The sequence below is a fragment of the Tetrao urogallus genome (genome assembly GCF_951394365.1).
Source record: "Tetrao urogallus genome assembly, chromosome: 5".
Classification (NCBI taxonomy): domain Eukaryota; kingdom Metazoa; phylum Chordata; class Aves; order Galliformes; family Phasianidae; genus Tetrao; species Tetrao urogallus.
Window position 1 is genome coordinate 35,241,109 of NC_136818.1, and position 23,666 is coordinate 35,264,774.

Consider the following 23,666-nt stretch of genomic DNA (forward strand, 5'->3'; position numbering starts at 1 on the left):
GTATTACCATCATGTCTTCCATGGTCACTTTATCAGAGAAAACAGATTTAAAATAGTAAAGTGGGGAGAGAGCAAATTGATATTGATTCTCCTTAAACTCTTGACCCTGGTAATTTATCTGACAAATAATGCATTCCACCACCTGGTAATACTCAGCAGCAGACAAGTAAGCTAGCTGACTCTTAAAAAAAAATAAAAAAAAAACAAAAAAACCCAACAACAAATACAAATGGTAACAAAACCAACAAGAACATACTGAAGATTACTTAGCAATAGTTAGAATACTAAAGTGTGAAAGCAAAAATGCTGAAACCTGGCGACTCTGCAACAGGATGGGAGAAAAAAAATACCTATTGCTAGGCTAGCAGCCTCCTCAACTATTTTGTAAGCCTGAGCAAGTGGAAAAGGCACTAGGAAGGGCTGTAAGTTCCCAGCCAGCAGAGTAACCAAGCACAAACAGTACCCAGACCCAACTTCCATCTAAAATGCAGCTGATACAATAGACGCAGAAGGAGGAGCTGGTTTATTCACATGATAAAACAGTCACAAGATTTGAGACGTGGCTCCCTTACCCAGCTGGTTAAAACAAACCAACGAAGTTTGCAATTGACATGAGAGTAGACAAGAAAAAATAATAGAGTAAGATGAAAGACAGTGTTCTGAGAAATTCAGAAGAAAATACAAAGAAAAACCAACGGGATAAGGAATAAAATGTAACAAAATACCTGCATTTACCTAGATTAAGTTTCAGTAAATTAATACCAACCAACACTAGATTTACAGAAGCACAGAATAGATGAGGTGCAAAGCAGCCACGCAGTGTTCAAAGCAGGAACCTCCATGCAGCCCTGAGTTGTGTTCAGTCACATTCTGGGTATCTCTAACATCAGAAACTCTAACATCAGCCTCTCAGGGCAAATCCGTTCCATTTTTTGACCATCAACAGTTTCTAAATAAATTAAAAATAAAAGGCAAAAGGGTACTACTTACGCTTAAATAGCATTTGTTCTATTTCATTTTGTACCCATTGCCTCTTGTCCTGTTACTGAGCACACTGGTGCAGTCTCTGTTCTGCTCTTCCATCAGAAATTTCTACACATTGATCAGAAATCCCTGAGCTCTTTTCCCTGGGCTCAAATGCCAGCTATCAGCCCCTCCTCATATTACAGCTCCTACAGACCTTTGATATCATCGTGGCCCTTCACTGGACATTCATATCCATCTTGTACTGGTGAACCAGAACAGGTCACAATGTTCCAGATGTCTCACCAGTGCTGAGAAGGGATTAATCACCTCCTTTGACTTGCTGGCAACACTCTTCCAAACACAGCCTAAGATACCATTCACCTACTTTGCTGCAAGGGTGCACTGCTGGCTCACGTTCAACTTGTTGAACAGGACTACCAGGGCCTTTTCTGCAAAGCTGCTCTCCAGGCAGTCAGACCCTACTCTGAGCCAGTACCCAACATTATTCCTCCCCAAGTGCAGGGCTTTGCATTTCCCTTTGTTCAGCTTCACAGAGCAGAGTCTCCTCTGCTCGTTTCTCCAGCCTGCCCAGATCCCTCTGCATGACAGCACAAACTGTGTGACCTACAAAACTCCTACAGCCTTGCTGAGGGTGCACTCTGTCCCTGCTCTGATAACATGCAGTTATCGTTACCAAAGGCATCACACTGTACTTGGACCTAGCACTGACCTCTTCAGTTGGACTTCATGCTGCTCATCAGAACCATGCAAAAATGGCAGTTTGGAGGCCACTTTATTGTCTGTCTGATCCATGCTTTTTTAAGTTTGTCCATGAAGATACTACAAGAGACACTGTCAAGAGCTTTACTGAAGACAAGATCAACGATATCTGCTGCTCCCTGCCATCCACAGAGCTAGTTGCTTCATCATGGAAGGCTACCAGGATGCTCACCAACACCACCCATGCTGACCTGCCTGCTCATTCTGACCCACTCGCTCTCTATGAACTACTACTTACCCATCCAAGGCAGAGCTCCACACTCCCATTGCTCTCCAAGAGGCAAGGCAGCACCCCAGCCTGGACCTCCTGAAGAGCCTGCGGCACGCCAGCTCTATCACCTATCTATCTGCAGTGAAATCTTTTGGATTTCACTGAGACTATAGCCATCAGGTAGCACATATACGTTTAGCTGCTCCAGTTCGTTTGCTGTATATTACAAACAATCAAGTCAAAGTATGTACAGGAAAGTAATACATGGTGTGGAGGGAAACATCTTACTGACAAAACTGGCTGGAAACTGCGTATCATGCTATGAAGTCACACATGCTGGAGGGAATAATCAGAAATGACAACAATGGAATGCCTGCTGTGTGAAAAGTACAGTTCAAGAGGTGCTATGCAGCTCTTTCAGAGAAAGGAGATAGATGGGTCTCTGCTGAAGGAAGTCTTCTGAGGAACAGCTTGTGAAAGAAGAATCCTAGTGCCCCTAGATTCCCTAGATCTCTCTGTATACCTCACCCCTACTGTGATGCTGAGCTCAAACCTATCCAACCTTCCTTGCCATGCTGCTACTCCACTGCCTTGTCTCCTTTCACCTGAAACTCCTTGCCCCAAGCCTTATTTCTGCTTTCATATCCTCAGAAGTCTTCCCCACCTGCATTTGCAGCTCACCCAAAGCTTCCCCCCTCCCCCAGTTCTTCCCCCTTCATGTTACTTTCTATATTTTACTTTTAGTTTTTCCAAACACACAAGATTATCTTGCTAAAAAAAACAACAACACTTCTTCCAAAACCAGAAACACTTTGAAAACTGTTTTCAAATTTCTGAAAAACAGAAGTACAAAGAAACAAAACACAAACTCATAAAATTTACATCGTGATACATCACATCCAATTTTTAAATTTTGGCCAGAATTCTTTCAAACAAGAATTCTCAATCGTTATTTTTTTTACAGAATAAAAATCACAGGCTCTTGTATTAAAAAAATCCATAAACCAACAGTTTCCATAACAGAATACAAACTAACCTGTGCTCACAGACCTGCTCTAATATAAGTCATTTCAGTATCAACACAGAACTGATGAATACCACTGTCATCAGAAGAGTACAAAGAAAAAAAAAACAACACAAAGGAAAATACAAAAATGTACAATTTTACATCTTGCTTAATAGTTGATAAAGACATTTTCAATTTCAGACAAAACTCCTTCTAATACTGTATAGAAACACGCTGTGGATGTATATACAAGGATTTAATGTCTCAGCTAGCTTCTGGTTGTTGGGATTTAAGAAGAAGCTGCCACAAAGTGGTGTAATTCCTCAGCTGCCTGCTAAAGACTCACACTCCTCTCCAGAATGGTAATGCTGGCCGTTGTTGGGAACAGAACACCCGGGGCTGGGCTTTTCATGTTCCTCTCTTAGTAGCACACTGTCGTTTGATGCACAAGCACTTACTACTGGGTTATTTTTCCCCGTGGCCAACTCACCTTTCGATTAATAAAATTCAGCAGAAATTAAAAGATACTCATGAAGAACCAACGAGAAAGGAGCTGACAGAATTTCACGCAGTAACAAGTATAAATGCCACGGATGCTTACTGCTAAAGATGGCCATTCTTACATCAGCTTGCCACCTCTTTCCTCCACCTCTGCTTCCTGCAGATTTCTAGGACTATTACCTAAAGTATTACAGAGGGGCATAAACATTATACAACCGCATTTGAAATCTTTTCTTAAAGTTTACTAACGCCATTTCTGCAGCAGAACCCCAGGCTAAGGAATGCACAGCTGCCAAACAGATGTATAATTTCAGCATTTAGATTCCATTATTTCAAGGGGATTTTTTTTTTTTTAAACTAGATGTTTTTATATTTTCTATTTCCATCTGTTGTTTGACCTCCTTCAGCTTTGTCCCCTCTTTTCTGATTTAGTTCATTACACCAAAATAATTTTCTAAATTAGAAACATCTCTACATTTAAAAACTTGTGAATTTGAAAAGAGGTGGGGGAGCGAAGCATGGTCGGGGAGAAACAAAAACAGACAGTTCAGCAGAGGATTGGGTTCAATACAAACTGTCCTGTCTGGGTCGGGTTTTATTTCCTAGTTCCCAGTGAAACCCAAATTGGCACATCTCTAACTGCATTCCTTCCATGAAATTTTAAGAATGGGATACTGAAGAATATCGGCTACAAGGGGATGATCTGGCACTTCACCACAGCCCTGTGCCCTAAGTTGTGAGTGGAAGAACATTCAAATTCTTGATTCCTTCTAAAAAGAGTTGTATTAACTATAAGTTCAAAAAGAAAAAAACGTATCTCAGCATGTCCCAAGATAATCCATGGAGGGAAGATTTAGGTTGGATGTCAGGGGGAAGTTCTTTACAGAGAGAGTGAAAGGTGCTGGAACGGCTGCCCAGAGAGGTTGTGGATGCCCTGTCCCTGGAGGTGTTCAGGGCCAGGTTGGATGGGGCCCTGGGCAGCCTGGTCTGGATTAAATGCGGACGTTGGTGGCCCAGCATTGTGGCAGGGGGTTGGAGATTCATGATCCTTGAGGCCCTTCCAACTCTGTGATTCTGTGATTCTGTGTTACAAAACATTAAGACCAGCACAGACCACTATCAGTGGCTGTCAACTTCAGCTACTTCAGTAAGAATCAATTCATGTACCAGTAATATCAGAAAACACAAATGGAATTAGCACAGGTGAAAAAAAGTTTCATTCTACTAACCAAAGTAGAAGATAAGGGCATTACTAAGAAACGTTCTTAAACCTTGGTCACACTACGGATTTTAAAGAGCCAAGATCCCAAGCAGGATCACTAAATTCAGCTCAGCAGCTATGACAGACGTGGTTTCAAAACCTAACAATATTTATTCTATTTTTAAGCTTACATTAACAATTTGCCTAGGAAAGGAAGGGCACTGCTTTCAGCCTTAATGAACGGCATACACCTCCGAACATTCCCAGAGACCATTTTCTATAGGATACTTTCATAAAATAGACTAAACTGTTGCAATCAAGGAAATGTAGAAAACAAAATGAGAGAAATATCAACATGTAAAAACAAAAAAGAATTCTTTTAATTCTGCAAGGTTAACTTGTTTCCTCTCAGAGAAGACATATCAGGAACCAGCTTTATTCAAATTGCCTTGAAAGTTTTTGTTTGTTTTTAATTCCTTCCTTCAGGGACGTTACTTAAAGATCAGTATCACTATCAAACTAAAATTCATTCACTGATCTGAACTGAGCATAGTCCATGTTTTGGGTGCTGAGTCTGTACCTCATTAGCAGCAGAGCCTTCCTGTGCAGCATCCCTATCCTGTCTTATCATTAACTGTCAGCTTTCCAGGTCAGCAGCTGGTTCTGAACAGCTTCTTCTTAGGCCAAGGCAGAAAAAGGGACAAAGAATCTCTGAAACATACTCCAAGGAAATCTGGAAGAGCTGCATTTCTCTTTCAAGGAAGAAGATATGCAGCAAGAGGGGACACGGAACACACTGTGCACATCCTTCTGTTTTTCTTTGTGCTTCCAGACACTTTAGCAACTACAAGCCACTCGTTCCCACTGTTCTCTCTTCCATTTGCAAGAGTGGGGACTACAAGTTCCAGTCAATACTTTTCCTGCTAAAACATTCCACCCACGTTACTTGTTCACACTGTTTTCAAAGCACCTTTATACTCCTGCACAACACCACGGGACATGGTGTCTGTGCTTATGCATCAGCACTATAGACTGAACTTTCAACTGAACAAATAGGGAAAAATCAAATGGACTAGAAAATGATATCTGAACGTACAAGCCAGGCTACATCCTCTATCAATCTTTTCACTGCTTCTGTATGCATGGAATTCTCTTTTAACATGCAATGCACTAAGATGTGCATCAAATCTTTTGTGAGCAGAATGTTAATTTCCTGTAGCAGCAAAGTTTTGCACGACTTTGGGACTCAGAACTGGGACTCTACCCACTGATTTCCAGTATAGTCTGGCATCAGTCTCTTACAAAGGAAGTATAAATGCACATGAATGGTTTTTCCCCCCCCTCAACTGGAGAAAAAGTCGTTAATAATTAACACTGTTAAGACAAGAGTCTGCAAGAATAGCAAGCTTAGGATTTCAGCAACTGCAAAAGTGAAAAGGAAGGAGCTTCCACAAAGCAGGTCTGAATTCTGGTACATGACTTCAGAGACTTTCTTTGATATCTGTCTTACCCCTGCTACATCTGCTTGTATTCTTTATAAGCCACAACACAACAATGCTGATACGTTTTTCCCTCTGCAGAATGATGCACTGAGGGAATCCAGACAAAAAATTGCTAGGTGCTTCCACATCTTAAGCTGAGGAAGTTGACTGAAGTCATCTCACAAAGCAGTTGTATGAAGAAACATGGAGAAAACTGAACTAGTATCAAATTTTTTGTAAAACACATAGTTGCTCTTATAACACGTGATAGAAATTAAACTACAGCACCACTGAGCTGAAGTGGCAATTTCTTCTTCTATTGCACAGCCCGTCTATCGTGTACTAAAAAAAAAAAATCACATTTTAAACTACTGTATTTCTCTCTCTTTTGAAGGGCCACGGGGATCATACTCTCTTAACTGTTACTTCACAGATTTTATCATGTTGAAAACTTTTGAAGTACTTCCAATGAGTTACACACCTCAATCCGAAGGAACACAAACACCTCTGAATGCAGTACAGGCAAACTATCCCACCAATGAGCTTAAAGGAAGCACTCCATCAAGTCAATCAATTCCACTAAAACAATACGTGTCCTCAATAAATTCTATAGAAATAACACACCGGACTTTAAGTCTTCACCACTGCTTCTCTTTCTGCATACACAACCCGTGCATTTTTACACAGTCATGAACTAGAATTCAGTTGTCTGCTTTAATAACTATTTTGATTTTTTACTTACCAATTCTTCCTGAAATAGTACAGCTGAGTGAAATGCACAGAACTCAAAAGAAAGAGGATGACTATAAGGCATCCACTAGGAAAACGGCAAAGACTAGATCTACTACACTACAGACCTCAAAGAGATGCCCACAGCATCTGTGTACAGCGTCAACAGTTTCATAACCAGAAACACATCTCATCTCTGCTGTAACACAAATGAAGGTCTCAAGCCCCACTATATTATCAAAAACACTGATGTAAAATGTTTCAGTTGTAAGCTGGCTACAGGAAACTACAACATTCTCTCATTTCTGTGATTCCCACATGGTGTTGTGAGTGCCCCATCTCATACAGTGGTCAGACCAGCCAGAGGCTGCAGCTTACTCTCTCAGTCAGGACACAGCCTCACAGGAGAACAAAAGGAATCTAACATTCACCCTCCCTAGAGGAGAATGAAATTCTTGATATTAAAGACTAGGAGAAAAATTGCTTTGTTTTGTCGAGGGAGGCACAAAACACACGCCTAGAGCACGAAGTACGGAGTGTATGTTTCTGGACTGAATCCCTCACAAAATAGCTATTCTGAGTAACAAGAATATTAAGAAAGCAAAGCTTTGTCTTCTCTACAACAAAGATAAATTAGCTGACTACTTCAACTTTCTGTCCTATTTCAAGGAGCATGCATTACAGTTCACAGATTATTTTTAAAGAATTCAATACAGTGGGTTAAATTTTGCATGGTTTTGTTGTTGTTGTTTTAAACTTCTTTGGGGAGGTAAACAAAATGGCTATTCCTGAGAAAAATCAACTGATCTACATACTTCACTGTGATTTTTAAGTGATTACGAGAATGAGAGACAGAAATTCCTTGCTTTCCCTTTAAAGTACTAAATGTTTTAGAAAGCACAGAAACTCAATGACATCACCATGACTAGGAATAATCAGCTAGGGTTTGGTGGAGCAACTGCAGAAGATTTTTGCAGCTCTTGTTCAAGGAAGAAAAGGCACTAAATCATCAGCTGCTACAAGCAAGACTGCTGTCAAAATGAAGCACATACACTGCCCCCCACCCCCATACATTTGGGGAAAATTAACGTGTGAAATAAGGCTCTAAGCACTCCATCAGTGCCTACATACAAGAGCTCTGAAGTGACATATCTTAACATTACTGCAATACTTACATGATTTATTTACGGAAAATATTCAGGTATGTGAAGCAAAACCCATGCACTGAAGACATGCTCTGTTCCCTCCTCCCCCTTCAAACGAGGAACCAAAAACCTCACAGAGAAAGGTCTGATGCTTGACAAAAGCAAGGGAGAAATACATCTGCAATACGTGCCCTTACATATGCCATCTTGTCTGTTTGCCCATCCATGCCTTCCAGCCACTTACCAAAGCTACCGAAGTTCTATGTGTCAGACATTTACTGGAAGAAGATACTGTCCTCATGACAGAAGTTGCCATCCACAATAACAAACAAAAGAGAAACAGAGTGATTGGCCTTTTTCTGTTGGTTTCTTGCTTTTAAGGACTTGGGCGAAGGTGAGTTTGATGCTTTTGAAAGCTTGGCCAAATCAAAATTACTGCAAGCACCACTATCTCTTCTTTGATCACTTTAATAAAGGGGACTTACTGAAACATTCATGACACATCTGTTACTTATGTGGGCCTCGTTCTTCTCTGTGAAGTTGAAGGAGTTCTTAGTTACACTGACTGATGAGCAACGTAAGAAAGATTCCATTAATTCAGTGTTGTTTAACACCGCTATTTTCAAAACAATTTCTTTTCTTTTAAGCTGTGAATGTAGCCTATTCTGGTTTCTCACTATAAAACTTAGTGAATATGAATCCACCTAGCTTTTTCGTTTTCTTTTAAATTATTTTTTAATTATCACTGCATAGTCACATTATGTCCCAATTGCTTTACAGAGAACAAGTACAAATTCCTACCTTTAAACCAAGGGAAAAAATAAATAAAAGCCTAAGCCACCCACATACCGCTTGCTTTTCAGGACTCCAGGAAGTAGACAAAGCTATTTATTGTTTCTTCAAAACGCTTTCCTCCTTGCAGTCCAGTGCTTTGTGACAACTCATATCACAGTAACACTCATCTATGGGAAACACATGTCTTTTCTAAAGGAAGCTAGCAGACTGCTTACTGCACATCTGAAAAGCACCCCATTCAAACCTAGATGAGACCCAAACCTTGTTAACCCTAACTTGGAGTAGCTCAAAAAGTAAGCCAACTGCTATGTATAGGTTAATGACTACTTACATTAATTATGCTTTAGAACCCCAGTTCCCAAATTTTGGCACCCAGAAAAAGCACATACACCACTTATTCAATTGTATTGAGTATTTTTGTTTCTCCTTACAAAGTTTACAATTCTCATTGTGACCATCATCAGTGCCAGCATCAAGAACACCAGAATCTGGAGCCCACGTTTTGACTAGGGAACGCTCTTTGACTGGTGGATTCCGGTGGATTCCAAGTTCTGTGTTACTTCTTGCCATTTACCAATAGCTGACCTCCCTGCTTTGGGTAGGGGCTGGGCCCAGTGACATGCAGAGGTGTCTTCCAAACCATAATATCTTTTTCGTTTTGAAGAGAAGAATTCCAACCAGCCCTCACGAATTCACTGTCCGCAAACAGAGTGACCAAGGGGATAAGTAGAGAACAGGCAGCTGAAGATCACAGCTATGCATTAAGATCTCTGACAGATCTCCGCACTCAGAGCCTGCATTCACGCATGTGTCCATACAGAAATATAAACCACACAGACCCTAACACAACAAAGCACATGTGTTGAAAGACCTATAAGAAAGTAACAAAAGTAAAGACACACAGGACACACAGGACACATCGTCAAAAGTAGTATTTTTTTCAGGCTGCTACAGAACACCACAACACGAGTGTCTTACTAACTATGGGCTGAAATAACGAATTTGAATATCAACTGGTCTCGTGCAGCTCCTCATTCCAGGATGAGATGCTACTGCGAATCAGGGAACAGTTCCAGCCCAGGCCATCACAGAAGGAGCTGCTCCACTCCCACAGAGGGCAGGCACCAAGGAGCTGACTGCAAATGGAATCCACCAAATTGTTACCCGTCCTCATGGAACGCACAACACGGGTCCCAAACACAACCAGCCCGCACCTGGAAGACTCCCCATCGCACAGCCTTCACCACAACAGGCCAGACGACCGCTTCACGGACGTTCTACAGCCTCCCGCCGCACCTCGATACCGAATTCACTCTTAGCAGTACAGAAGATTAAAGGCCGACGAAAATCCAGTCAAGTTTTTCAACCTCTTCGGGACATCTTGTCACCAGGTACGAGAACGCCGCGTGTAACCGGAACAGGACAGCGGACGCTCCCGCCCAGCAGCGGCGGGTCCCCGCTCCGCAGGCGTGCGGTGCCGTGCCGCCCCCCGCGGCCTCCCGGAGCCGCTCGCAGGCCCCGCTCCGCCGCCGGCTCGGCACCGCGCCTGGAATTACAACACCGCGGGCGCAGACGCAGGGGGAGGGAGAAGGCGGCCAGACAGAGCGGCGTGCGCCGGGCCTGCCCGGCCCCGCAGGCGGCCCCGTGCCCACGCAGGAAGCCGGCGGCTCTGAGAGCCCCCGCGCTTCGCCCGCAGACGGGTCTCCGAGCATCGGCCCGACCCGCGGGGCGAGCGGCCGGGTCGGAGAGCCTCGGGCAGGCGGCCCGAGCCGGCGTCCGACGGGGAGAGCGGGACGAGGGCCCGGCGCTCGGAGCCCCGCGGGCTGAGAGAAGGTGGAACGCGGGAGCGCGGCGCTCCTCGCCGGCCGGCCCGACCCCGCACTCACCGCTCGCGGGGGCTCCTCATCCTCTGCGGCGGGAGAGAAGACGAAGCAGGAGGGAGCCGCTCCCGCCGCGTTACGCGGGCCGCGCCCGGGACCCCGACGGCTCCTGGGAGACGGGAGCGAAGGCGGCCGAGCGCCGGGAGGAGGAGGGCGGGGCGGGGCGGCTCGGCGCAGGCTCGCTCCCCGGCAGGCGCTCCCGACGCCCGGCGCGTCCCTGCGGAGCGGGCGGGGCGGGCCGGAGCCGGATTCCAATCGCGGCGCCCGCCGAGCCCGGCCGCGCGCACGGCGAAGGGAGGGGGAGAGCGGGGACGGGCGCTCGGCGGAGGCGGCGCCGACGGCCGCCGTTGAGAGGCGCAAGGCCGCCCCTCAGAGCCCTCCCGCTTCCACCGCCATTCCGTCGACGCGCTGGCGGGGTGCCGCGGGATAAAGTTGGCCGCTTCTCCTCCCCCGTTGCTCCCGTCACGGGCGGTAGTACGGGCCGCGGCAAGCCGCCACCTGAGGCTCCGCAAAAGGACCGTCGAGAAGAGCTTTCCCAGTGAAATAGGCGCCGCAGCTCCTGTAGGAGGCGCCAGAGAGGCGCGAGGGCGCGGCGGAGCTGCAAGGGGCAGCGCGGCCGGGAGCGCTGTGGAGGTGAGGTGAGGGGTGACGGTGGAAGCTGCCTGTGGAAAAGTGAGGGCCTCACACCGGTCCTTGAGCTCTGTGGAAGAATAGTTCTGAAAAGCTTGGCATCCCAGTGCCTTATGAGTGATGAGAGTTGCAACGAACGGAATTGTTCGTTTGCTTTTTTCCATTTCCTTTTTAAATAAACAAAGCTGGCTAGTTAGATTGGAATACATCATAACTTCTGCAACGAGCTTCTCTCCTCACTGATAAGATTGCTAAAGGCCATGATTTGCATTGCATTTCCAAGCTCCTCGTCATTAGGACACATTACCAAAGTAACAATTTGTCTGTCTGTCTCCCAACAGCAGTGCAGGAGCTTTAGTAGCACTGTGCCATGGGATGAGCAGCTGGACCTTTCACTCAGCAGAGTGGCAGCAACTGTAATGTTGATGTGGTCCCATTACACAGCTCTGCACCAAGAACTTTGTACACAGGGCCAATCATGACCACACAAACCTGCTCGCTTTCCCTTTGCTATTGACCAAGACACCCCTTAGGCCATCTGCATGCCCAGATAAGCTGTTTTTAGAGAGTAACCAACTGGGAAGCGATCTCACTTAACCACATGCATGTATGATGTGAGAAACCCTGCTTTGCTCGTTGTGCTGACCTCTTCACAGTCCAGCTTCATTTTTGTCTGCTAGTGTCATATAGAGTTTATGTTGTCCCATTTGCGTGTAAGATGAGCACATTGGCTAAGTAATGTAGTTCACATGTGTTGTACACGTGCATTGTTAGGCAACTGCTTAGCTTGCATTCTATCCCATATAGTGAAACAAAAGAGGAAGTACATTCAAACCTATCTGCTTTGCAGACTCCTTTAAAACGCAGGCAATTAAAGGCACACCTACTAAGTGTAGGTGGCCAGATACTACAGAGAAAGGCATTAAGAAATGTAGGACTTGCATTACTAGACTTGTAGAAAATTTTTTTCCGATGAGCCAGAAAAAAATGTCAGTGTCCAAGACAAAGACAGCCAAGAAAGACAAAATCACAGTGCTCATGCCAAGCAATACAGAACTTGTATGCTTATGTTTATAATTTCAAAGGAAAATATGAGTCTGCTGTTCCTCCACTCTGTCTACTATCAGATTGTAGCAGCAGAATAGACACTCAATATGGAAGAAGAATGCAACATGCATGTGTGTGCTCCCAAGCAGAACCAAAGCTGTTAGAGCTAGCATCTCTCTTGGTAATGATCTGTGTGGTAATACAGTCCTGCATTTTTCAGATGTTGGATAGTGATTTAAATCCATCATGCCTGAATTCAGCAAAAGCTATTAGCCTTGATTTGTTTTTGAGCTCACTTATGAAATAGATCAACTGTTTTCATTGAATTTCTTGTAAGTAATCACGGAAACTGCTCTCTTAGCTGGTATTTTTTTAAGGAGTTGGGCGCTGAATATATCTCAGGCAATAGTCCTGTCACATCAGAAATTGTGTTGCTGAGGATTTGGTTTGCTCTACCCTGCCAGTGTGCCTATTCATGGCATAAATAAGGAGCATCAGGCTGTGTAAATAATAGTCTTAATCACAAAATAAATTCAGTAAAAAACTTTAGTAATTTCAGTTTAAATAAAATAAAAATAAAATAAATTTTAAAAAATTTAGTAATATCAGACCTGCAAAAGACAGCTTAATCGTGATCTAAAATGATGAATCATAACAACCTCGAAAGGTATTTGCATCACAGTATTGTTCTGGTTGTCTGATGAAACATCACATGGAAATACTGTATTTATGTTTATTTTTCTAAACATACAGTATGCACCGTATGGTTTCAATTTCATAAGGTATAAACTTTTTTTGAGACACGGGTTAACAACAAAAGTATGAAAACTATATGATTAGACTAAAACTCCTTGTTTACATTCATATAGCAGTCTGCATGTGAGAAGCAGCTTGTTGACCAATGCTAACGTGTGAGATAATGCGGTATGATGGAAGCATTTTCTTGATGTGCTGCCTTAAGAACCCAGTTGTATTTCCCTTAATGAAAGTAACTGTGGAAGCTTAACCTCAGAAAGAATCAAACCTGTTTTGTTTTGACTTGCCTTGTTTACCTTGCAGGAAAGGCAGAGATACCTGTTTAAATCAAAGATGAACACTTCAGGTGATAGGCACTCAGAAAGAGGCAGTGTTCCTGTGAGCTAGTTATCAGTAACAGACATCTCACCTGGTCAGGATTTAGCAATCTGCAAAAGCTTGGACACGTTAGGTTTTAGTAACATGAGGTATTTATCCTGGTAATACAGCAACACTCAGAGACACTGTAGTCTGAATTTGAAAATAAACATACGTTAATTCTCCACTTGACCAGGATGGGGTGTAGAAGCCTGGCATAAAACACAGAAAGAGCAGTTCAAGATTGTCGTGATGAAGAGAGCTGTATTAAACAAAATATTAAATCATGAATCGGGTAGTCTTGCAGCTGCTTTCTTTTGTCATTTCCCGTCCAGGAATTTCTTTCTAGTTCTTGGAATCACTGGGGAACTGCAAATCTTAAACTTATGTTTAGGAGAGGTATGCATAGGTAGAAGGTCACCCATCTGATAGGACTTAATCTTTGTGTGATTCCTCTTCCCTTCAGTCTCTGAAATCCATACGTATAAAATCTGTGATCCAAATATGTTTTTGAAAGCCGATGAGCTCTTCACTGTTACTGTAAGTGAATATTTCATGCTACGTGTTAAACAAACGTTACCCTTTAGTTGGGGACGCATTCCTTTCATTTTATTTACATTAATTCTTGTCTTTTTTCTTCAGAATTACTGTACTTGAAAACACATTCTTTTGATTATAAATTCATTGGAACTGTCTGTTAGTTAGAAATGATACCGATCTTATTAAGTGTTTTAAACATAATCTTAGTTAATTCAATTAGGGTAGAATCAAATCTGTGAGGGAAGGTTTGTTTTTCCTTTTTTTTTCCTTTTTTTTTTTCTTTTTTAAAGATCTACAAATGAAGCACTGATAGTAAAAAGGCAAAGGTATTTTTCATTTTTTCAGTGTTGCAAGCCTCAGCCAACCTTCAGCCCAAAAAGCATGATGTGGAACTGAGTGCAGTGCAGGACTGCAGAGCACCATGGAGAGACTCCAGAGAACAGCAGCTCAATGTGAACACAGGCAGAAGGAAACAGGAAACCATTTCTGCAGCTGCAGCACTTGTTGTATTCTGCTATTATTTCTGCAGTCCAGCTTCTTTAGCCTCGTGCTAGTGAACAGAGAGGAAGGAGGATACAAAGGCTATCTATACCTGTGATATGACTCAGGCAGCTGCTGCAGGAGCTGACCAGATTCCTAAATAAGACATGTAGTAGGGACCACAACTCTGTCTTGCCAAGGGCTGTAGGAATGGGGGAACTATGCCTGACTTCACAAGAGCTTTAGGAAACATTTTGCCCGTCAAGAATCAAATTTCCTATTGTGTTTTCTGCTTGCTCTTTCTTTGTTGTTTGTTTTTTTCTTTCTATGCCTTGTTGAACTTTTTACAGTCTTATTTCTAATAGACTCCTATGTACAAAAAGCACTGTTTTCACCAGACCATAATAAACTCTGAGAGAATTTTCCTTATAAATACAAGAAATATTTCAAATATATATGTATGTATATTAAAGCCAACGTAGGGTAGCAAGAACATAAAAAGTCTTACAGAAAAAGAGTACTTGTAGGCTCAGCAGGAGCTTCACCTGGGCACTTTGTTCACATCAGTTTGCTGGAGACTTAGTAATATGATTTCCCTAGATGCATGCAAATAAAATCTATGAAGTCTTCATTTGCTCTAACAAGATTAAGTATTTAGGGTTAGACTCTACTGCTGTTTTAAAATTGATAGTTTGAATTAACTATGAATTAATTCTGCTCTGCCCAATGGTCTATAAGGAAGTTTTAATTATCCGCTTCACTCTTAGAAGATTTGTAATACACTAACATATATTTCTGTTCCTCCACTTTTTATTACAAGTGAGATTTATTAATTCCTTTTACAAGCTTGGGTAATCCTTAGATCCCAAACCACACTGTCTTAACTTTTCTTCCCCTTGATGTGGAGGCTTCATTGCTTCCAACCTTTTTAACAAATAATTCTCTTCTTGACAACTGACTGTCCTTTTCAGCAACAGAAACTGAATGCTGAAATAGGAAATGTTTTCCAGTCTGCTGTTAAACAAAGAGAACTCTTCATAATACAGAGGAAGAAAAAATCCGTTGATATGTGTAATAGCCTTATCCTCAAGAGGAGTGGATTCAGGCAGCTTTGTTGCTGGCAGCTCTGGTGGGCACTGTCAAGATTTATAAAGAGGGACATTTACAAGACGGAAGATGCAGTGTTCTTCCAAGGTTGTTAGAACAAAATAGATCTGAATCTCATACAAAACAAATGAACCGAATAATTTTAATTAATCAAATCCTATTTTTGTTCCTCAGCGTAATCATATCTTTAACCATGAATGCACTGCTGTTAGATAAGAAATGCAGCAAAGCATTCACCTCTTTTTTCATTCTCTAGCGCAAACAATATAACATAGCTCTACTGAATCGAAAAGAGAAAGGATATGCTCATATTTCAGTCACAGCAGTTAACCCACATGTTTGAAAATGTGTAATGAAGGGCATAGTAAGAAATCTTCTCCCTCTGTCTTAAAGTTACTTCATATGTACTGGAACTTGAATAAGCTCAAAAAACACATGCAGCTGAAGCAAATCCTGATAAATAATCTATAAGTTCCCTTGCTTCCAAAGAGAAATGGCCTTCGCCTGCAAATCTCTGGATTTGGCAGCTATGCCTAATTCAGTTTCAACTCCCACTGACATCAGCAAAAATTACCTGATTAGGGATGCAGGATCAGCTCTAAGATAGTAGCATATTAAAATGCTATTATAAATTCAAAAACTGCTACCCAAAGTATAAAGTATTCAAAGCAGTTGAATGGTTCTCAGTGCACATATTCAAAATGCTGAACAATAGCAGCTATTGCATGTGTGACCATCAGGAAACACAGCTGTGCTTCTTTGTGTTACAATTAATTACTTCCGTTGTATATAAAATTGAAAGTATTGGTACTCCGGGGCGGAAGAAGGATATCCTGATACACTGCTCCTATTTCCTTAGGAAGAACTATGACTGAACCTTTCACCATTAATAAAGTTACAATGACTTTTCCTGTGATGAATAAAGGAAGGGTAAATTTTGTGGTTAATCTAATGCTAATGGAACTTTCTCTCCGCATTTTCACACTCCTACATTTATATCTCATTTTACTGTTTTCACATGCCGTCTTTGATAACAGTTGCTCACTTCTAAGTAGTTGAACTTAATAATGCAAAGTCTAAAATAAATATTTGGCTTAAGGATTTTTTTTTTTTTTTTTTTAAATGACATTAGATCAGAGGAAAGCAGAAGACTTCACCACTGTTCTTTAGCAGGCTGAGTAAAAGCTTCTTACCTCAGGTATTTGTGGCTAGATTCTCTGACGCTGGCACACAGCAATGTAATTTTTATCTTTTTGCACCAGTACAGTTCCCTAAGCTGGAGGGCGATGAGGAGTCTTAGCCAGAGTTTGGGAGGATTAGTAACATCCCAGCATTTTGTTATGGTTTTTTTTTTTTTTTTTTTTTTTTTTTTTTTTTTTTTTTTTTGCATTTTTATGTCAAAAAGTGCGTAGGAGCAAAAATCTGTTTGAAGTTGGACTAAATAGTGCAAATCTGGACTGTGAGTGTGTATACTGCCCCCAGACTTTGATATCCACTTTTGAATAACAATGACCCTTTCTTTTGAAGGAGCTTCTGAACAGACAACAGCTTCTGAGACTGTTTAGGAAATCCGTCCGTCTCAAGTCTCCATCAGCCAACAGCCAGGTAAGTCTAGAAAAGGTGGGAAATGTGCTTTGTATTCGCTGTGAAGAATTTAATCTTTCTGGATGTTCCTCCTAACCTTAATCTCTGTGTTGTGTGCATAAGTGTAATTACAACAGAAAACTCTTTCAAATCCATAAGATGTGTAACAAAAAGCTGACTAAATGACATGGGGAGTAAGTGACAAGCAGAGTCCTTCAACATGAGCACTAATAAGTTCTGCAAATTTGAATTCAGGCTAGTGGGGTCACAGTGGAGTGACTTAAGAAAGGGAAGTCACAAAAGCTGCCATTCCAAAAACTGGTGTACATAGTACAGATGGCAGAAAATCATAATCCGTATAAATTACAGCTCTGTTCTGCTTTTCTTGCTGCAGCAGCTGGCGCTGGGAATACAGTCTCAAAGGCTAACTGTGCTCTGTCAGTATTCCAGAAGAGTTTAGATTCATGTATGCAACGTTTGATGTGATAGCTAAAACCTGAACCTCTCTGACAACGGTTACCACACTTCTTGCAAGGACTTTTAGCCCAGAAGTTTGTGTAGTGCAGCAAAGACCTTGCTTAACATATATCCAGTAGAACAGAAACTTTCAACAAGTACTGTATATATCGTGCATTCACAAGAAATCTCAGCAAATCTGTTATTTCCAGGATGCAATAGGCTGAGTACACCCACACTAGCTTCAAAGCACATTTTGCTTACTACCCCACAATATTACACAGCTTATAAGCATGTGTAACAGCAACTCAGTTCAGCTTCCCCACATGCAGAAAGCATAGGCAAATTTATGACGTCTTCCGAATCAGCACAGGGAGAAATATCCACAAAGAAAATAGGTTATGGAAGATGCAGGCCTACCAGTGGCATTTGGTAGTACAGAACAGTGATTGGGAAATAATATGTTTGGTCTTTGTTTATAATGCAGAAACAAAGTTTTTGTTGTCTGAAGTGTTGGGATTTTTTTGTATGAAGCTAAATGTTTGAAAATACACCCTTTTTTGTGTTCCCACATCTTCCATATTATGACAAATATGGAGAAGCTCTCCTGTAAATTACAAATACCTGATAACAGAAACGAAGTCTCTGAGTACACTCAGTTCAGTGCTTATTAACACTACCTTAATGGCCTCAAGTTGTGCCAGGGGAGGTTTAGGTTGGATATCAGGAAAAACTTCTTTACAGAACGGGTTGTTAAGCACTGGAATAGGCTTAGCAGGGAGGTGGATGTGGTGCTCAGGGCCATCATTTAGTGGGGAGTTGTTAGAGTTAGGGTAGAGTGGTTAGGTTGTGGTTGGACTTGATGATCTTAAAGATCTTTTCCAACCTGAGCGATTCTATGATTCTGTGATTCTATTGTAAATGGACTATGACTCCAAGAATTTAGACTGAAGTACCACAGATATAAAATGCATCCAGTTCAAGGGAATCAGAGCTCAATTCTGGGTAGCTTCCTGTTCAAATCCATGCATGTGTTCCATACATGCATTCATCATGATTAACGTTTCTTTAAACCAAGCTAAACCTTGGTCCCAACGTTATCATTGCAGTCTATGTATTATTATATCTTAAAATTAATAAATCCTGTAAATAATTATTTCTTCTCAAATGAGAGCCTCTGAGATTATGAATATAAATATTAAGCTTCCTAAAAATCCAGAGCGTCTGCTATAACTCACTGTAAGAATAAAACATTCCAGAAGAACAGCAAGGTCCTTAGCTTTCTGGTAGCGACATGTATTCATTACACAGATATTGAAAGGACTTTATTCAACTGTAAAAAAATCACAAACTCACCAAGACCTGAGGTCTGTTTCATTAATGCTGCACATGGTAAAACTAAGCAGAAGCAAAATTTCCTTAACATCTTTGTCATTAAGGAAAGTAATCTTAATTCTGAAGTAATAATTAATCTTCTGCTATAAAATATTTTATACATTCCATTTTATGCATATTTATTATTTCCTCACAGCTAAAATGTGTAAACTTTTAAAGGAAGAAACAAGTTTTGTTCAAAAGGTTATTTTTGATGAAAAAAAAAAATTAGGTTATTCTTTTTACACAAAAAAGTCTTGTAAATTAGCCCGACAGTGCTTGTTAATACAACACACATTTGTTACTATTTTGATAAAATCTTCCTAAGAAGAAACTGTATTTTTAACGACTTTTTATATGCATGCAGCAGAAAATCTGTGCTTGAATATGATCTGAATCTCATCCGAAACTCCGCAATTTGGCTGAGAGAACAAAGCATTTCTTTGTGTATTCAATAATGGCTTCAGCAATCTTATTCACACATTCCTTTCTTTCTTAATCAACAGAAGCTGGCAGAATTTAAGATTCACAATTAGGGAAAAAAGCAATGCCTCGGTCAATAGTCTTGAAATCGCCATTTTCTTCTGAGCAAATAATAATCTCTCTTCTATTAAGAACCTCTTAACACAACACTTGTCAAGCTGTTTTGCACCATGTGTTTCCCTAATGAACTTTGCTCTGTTCACTTTTTGCACCCTATTAACTGGCAGAGTGTTATACCTCCAGTGCTTCCCCTCAGTACCGCTCAGCTCTCCAGGGATCATGGTACAACTGTCTAGTGCAAAGTTTAAAGGTCAGAACAGGCAATCTGGAAAAAGAGCAATTCAAAATTAACAGCAATCTGCGTACATTCTGTTCATTCTTCTGAATTGTTTTTCCTTATGCACACTGTAAACAAATTAGGGCTGTAAAATAAAACCAAAGTTCACAAATTTGCAATTTCTGGTACTGTACTTTGTAATGCCATCTAAAGCCAAGTTTGTCCATTTATTATCTAAATTCTTAATTATGTCTCATGTAATTAGTTGTATCTTTAAAAATACTGCATGCCTGAGGGGTGTGGATTAGGAATGCACAAAATGGCTGTTTTAATAAGTCACGCTGTGTATGAGATACCCTTTCATTTGGAAGGACTTACTTGGCACTAGAGTTCAATGAGAACATTTAAAACACTTTGTATACTATTTAAAGTCATTTCTGCTAAGAAATGGAAAAACATCCACCAGAACTCACGCAATCTAACTTCGTTCTCAGATTCATCTGTGTAACCCAAGACAGAATTTACCCATTCCTTGTAAACTTGCTATAAACAGCATTTGTTGACACGATAAGGTCTCTGAGTATACAAGTCTTGTTAAGTTACAATATGTACTGTTAGTACACTACATCTTTTAAGCATATGAATGTTTGTTTAAAATAGCACAATTTAGCTAATAAGACTGATACACAGTAAGGTTGAAACCAATGCTTCTAATTTTATTTTCAGGTTTGAAGTAGAGAATACAAGCTTGTGTATGCTGTCAGCTGTTCACGTGCCAAATTAACAAATATGTCCAAACTGTAAAGCTTTAAATGTATTTGTACATTCATTTTATTACTAGACTGTTTTATCCATGTTGGCACAGGTAATCCATGCAAAGTACAATTACTCACACCTCATAAACCATGCTGCATTCTGACCTGAACTAACTAAGAACTTCAGAAAAATATGTATCTAAAAGCAAGGGCACTTGTGGTATCAAGTCAACATGTAATTATATTATAAAACCTAGGCTTCTATGATCACTGCAGACAAGAAATCACTCAGTTTCAAATTCTGATGTTTGTAAATACTAAACAATATCTGCTACCTGGAGACAAGTATTACAAATAAACATTAGCATTCCCAGCACTAGACACTAATGAGTGTGTTCAGTGCTGGATGTTCACATTATTAAACATAAGTATGTCTTTAAGAAAACATTTCACCCAAAGTACTGACCACTGAAGGACCAAAGTAAAATATTTTCCCTTGTTTAAAATTGCAATATGTGAATCCAGTACATTACAAATTAACTTAGAAAAAATAAGTCAGATGAGTGGTTTTCTTTTCAGGTAATAAAAGCAAGGCCTTCTTTGGTAATCTTTACTCTCTTATGCAAAAAGAGCGGAAAAAGAGAAAAAGCATTAAGGTCATTTTTGAAGCCATTGACTGAAAAGATGCTGAACACCGTATTAGACAAAATACCGGTATTCTTATTTGGTCATTCAGAGGTACAGGATCTTTGTTTTGTCACGTAAAGTCCCATGTTAATTAATATAAATATTTAGAGGAACTTATGACTTATCCCAGGCATCTGTTACAAGACAGAAAACATAAACAAGTGCACATTATTCATCCTGCAAACACTATTTTTGTATAGCATTTATGTTCAGTGATAGTTGAAGGGCCCTGTTCTGAATTATATAAGTATGCATCCTTTCCTCCATATCACAAAGGTGACATATAGCAGAAGAGTATCAGTGTTATGTGGGATTCTATCCCTGTGAAAGTTAAAATTCTACATTACTATTCACAAATTTCTGGTTCAGATATGTGCAAAAATTATGTAAGGGCAGGTAAGTGGATTCCCTATTTTTGGACCATATTATGAAGCAGCACAAGTCAAAACAGGAAATTTATTACATGATAATCCTCAGGGTATCTCTGTTTTTCACTCAGAGATATCACTGTACCTCATAAACTGATATGTAAACTAGTTTTAATCTCACTTGCTCAGACACCAGCTGGAGTCAGGGCATGTGTTACAGTGCAGATTACCTGTCCAAGGAAATTTTCAGGACCCCTTCAAGTTAGTACAGCTCCCACTGAAATCTCTGCTGCTGCATTTTCACAGTTGCCACTGCACAAGCTAGCTCAGCTATACCTAACATATGTTGCATTCACCCTTTTGCAGTGTTGACTTCTACTAGGTAGGATCCTGGATCTTCCTTGCTCACTCATTCTGTATACATTCATACTATATATTGGGACTACTGTCAGCTCTTTGTACCCCAATTTCCTGCGCCAAGCCTTTTCCTTGACCATAGCAAGTCATGCTGGCTATTCTCTGCTTCCCCCCTCTGCCTCAACGAAAGTATCTAATATATCAACTTAGTGCAACTGGCCTTACCTAGCTCCTCTCCCTCCTCCAGCCCCAGCTTCCCCTGCCTCCCCAATGCTTCACCCTTCTACACAATATCAGAGGCCCTCAAGCCCCCCCATATTCTGGCTGCTGCAGGTGCTCTGCCCTCTTTGATCCAAACCTCTCTTCCCCTGCTCACACCGAGACCCCTAATGGAAGTCTTTCCACATCCCATACTTGTCCACCTGAGCTCCTGATGGGAAGTCCTGTGCAACTTCATCTGGCAATCTTGGGGTCCCTTGTGAATATGGAGAAGAAAGAAGCAGCTCCAGCCTGGCTGCCTACCACATTCTCTGCACAGACTGTACACCCCTGGTTAGCTGCAGCCAATCATCTCTGACCATCTCCTAAAATGCTGTATTCTTCATAGTACCAGCAAAGAGGGAGCTCTTAGGGACAGAGAAGGTGGAGAGGGAGACACACATAAATACATAGATCATGACATTCTACTGTGGTGTTACATGCTCTAGCAGTCTGTGTTGTGCCAAGGAGTCAGACTCCCTGTTTTGAGAGTTTGATGTTGACAGTAAGAGACTAGTCCCAGTCAGTGGGTAACACAGAAGTCTGCCCAAGGAGCATCTTCAATGCATTCAAAAATTAAAAGGAAGTATAGAATTGTCTCACTCTTATAAAAAGGTATTTAATGAATCAAATATGAGTAAAAATGTATTTAACTTCCATGATTATAGTTTATTCCTCTGGAGAACATTATGAGCCAAATACCTGGGCTTTGTAGTTAATGGAACCGCGTTTACATCAGCCCAGCACTGACTGAAAACAGAAAATTTGTTTCCTATAGGAAAAAAAAAAAAAAAAGCTTTGCATATAATGAAGTAGTGTTATAGAATAATGAATGCATTCAAAATCTGACCCTGTAAGCACTCAGATCAGATCCCTGCTAAGATCAGTGAGAACTAAGATACCTGCTGAATAAACACAGGTCATACATGTCTGAACTGCCACAGGCAGTTATGATTGCTATTTTCTTCCAAGATGTGGACTGCCTGCAGCTAATTTAACTCACATATTAACCCCCTTTTTCTTTTATTTCCTCCTCCCCGCATTTCTCCCCACAGCTTTGGATAGCTTTTCATCACTAAAAAGACACACCTATGTTCTTAAAATTGGCATTACCTATAGGAGGGAAAAGACAGACAATGCCAAGTCATTCCCGGCTACTCAAAACACAAGGTACAGTAGTGTGCAGATAGCACCAGAATGTGGCCCACAGAACTCATTCTCACTCTCAGAAATACGAATTAAAAACTGTCAGTACTGCAAGCTATCAATACACAATCATAATTTTCATTTAAGCAAATTAATAAAACTTGAATATTGATTAGGCTTTCCATTATAACTCCATTTTCTATTCAACAGAACTGCTGCCTCCAATACAAATAGATATTTAAAATTAGGAATTCAAAATCACTGCTAGTACTACAAGTATTGCTTTCAAAAAAAATCAAACCAACCAAA